The 2,043-nt window shown below is 49.8% G+C and overlaps 1 pseudogene; it reads left to right on the top strand.

Annotated features, from left to right (window-relative positions):
• Positions 1-2,043, top strand: part of LOC105548485 — a 21,003-nt pseudogene that overhangs the window by 13,637 nt on the left and 5,323 nt on the right.

Raw genomic sequence — 2,043 nt, 5'->3', positions numbered from 1 at the left:
AGGCAGGAGAATAACTTGAACCTGGGAGGCACGCGCCTGTAGTTCCAGCTACTCAGGAGGCTGAGGCAGGAGAATTGCTTGAACCCTGGAGGCAGAGGTTGCAGTGAGCCGAGATCATACCACTGTGCTCCAGCCTGGGTGACAGAGCAAAACTCCATCTAAAAAACAAAACAATAATAATAATAATAATAATAATAATGATGATGATGGAACCAAGCAAGAAAAGCTAAAAAAAAAAAAGAGAGAGAGAGAGAGAGAAAGAAAACTGCATGTGGCTAGATGGAGGAGCAGGGGAGAGATCAGGGGAATGGAAGAGAAAACCTGTTGGAGTCTGTGGAGAATCAGGCCTTCAGCTCCAGCAGCCCCAGTCCCAGCCCCAGCCCCAGCCCCAGGCCCCTAAGGAGAGCGTTGAGATTCTTTCTTTCTTTCTTTCTTTTTTTGAGACGGAATCTTGCTCTGTCGCTTAGGCTGGAGTGCAGTGATGCGATGTCACCTCACTGTAACCTCTGCCTCCTGGGTTCAAGTGATTCTCCCGCCTCAGCCTCCTGAGTAGCTGGGATCACAGGCATGCACCACCACGCCCGGCTAATTTTTGTATTTTTAGCAGAGACGGGGTTTCAACATGATGGCCAGGCTGGTCTTCAACTCCTGACCTCAGGTGATCCACCTGCCTCGGCCTCACAAAGTGCTGGGATTACGGGTGTGAGCCACTGCACCCGGCCAATGCTTTCTTATTCTTCCTCCAGGGCAAGTGTCCCAACAGCTGGAACCACCAATCTACTCCTGCCCCCCTGGGAAGAAGAGGCAGTCCTCCAAGGTGGCCTTTTCATTAGGCTGCTGAGGGTGTGCGGTTGGGGAGTGTCCCTGGGGTGCTGGTGGAATGTTCACTTCTGTGCCTCCTTCCTGATAGAGGAGAGCAGAAACTTTGCCTGGACTGTTCTTGTAGCTGAGTAGCCTTGAATGTGTAATTTAACTTCCCTGGGGCTCATCTTACTCATCTGTTTAAAATAGAACATAATGCCTACCCTACCTTGTCAGACTGTCGAGAGAATAATTTGAAGGCTGAACATAGGACCTGGCACAAAGTAGGTGCTTACTTCCTCTCAGGAGTCTGGGCTGAGTGCAGAATTCTGTCCCCAACAGGGATTAGTAACTGTCATCAGAGGCCTGGCTTGCAGCATCACCAGTTAAGCCATGTGCCTGAGCCAGTGACAAAGCCTCTGATGCTTCAGCATACTGAAATAAAGGGCAAGAGGGACCTGTTCCCACCATCTCCCTCCCATGAATGACAGCTGAGAGGGAACCATGGGACAGAGACGGCAATAAAAGAAAAAGCCAACTCATATTGAACACTCATCTGGCCTAGGTTAAGCCCTTCACATCCCTTAGCTCATGTAATCCTTGCAAACCCCATGGGAAAGGGTTTGCATGTGTGAGTATTTATTTATAAATATACAGATGACCTTTGAACAACACAACATAGATTTGAACTGTGAGGGTTGGTTGGACATGGTGGCTCATGCCTGTAATCCCAGTACTTTGGGAGGCCAAGGTGGGAAGATGGTTTGAGGCCGGGAGTTTGAGACCAGCCTGGACAACACAGTGAGACCCTGTGTCTACCAAAAAAAAATTTTTTTTTGAGACAGGGTCTGGCTCTGTCACCCAAGCAAGAGTGCAATGGTGCAATCTTGGCTCACTGTTACCTCCACCTCCCAGACTCAAGCAATCCTCCTGCTTCAGTCCCCCTAGTAACTGGGACTAGAGGCATGTGCCATCACACCGGCTAATGTTGCTATGTTGCCCAGGCTGGTCTCGAACTCCTGGACTCAAGCCATACACCCATCTTGGCCTCCCAGCATGCTGGGATTACAGGCATGAACAACCATGCCTGGCCTCTACAAAATTAAAAAAAATAATAATAATTGTGCCAGGTGTGGTGGCTCATGCCTGTAATCCCAGCACGTTGGGAGGCCGAGGCAGGTGGATCACCTGAGGTCAGGAGTTTGAGACCAGCCTGGCCAACATGGTGAAACCCCATCTCTA

Source organism: Mandrillus leucophaeus, unplaced genomic scaffold, assembly GCF_000951045.1.
Source record: "Mandrillus leucophaeus isolate KB7577 unplaced genomic scaffold, Mleu.le_1.0 Scaffold412, whole genome shotgun sequence".
In the NCBI taxonomy this organism is placed as follows: Eukaryota; Metazoa; Chordata; class Mammalia; order Primates; family Cercopithecidae; genus Mandrillus; species Mandrillus leucophaeus.
The sequence above is the reverse complement of the archived record's forward strand: the minus strand, read 5'-3'. Positions and strand labels throughout refer to the sequence as shown.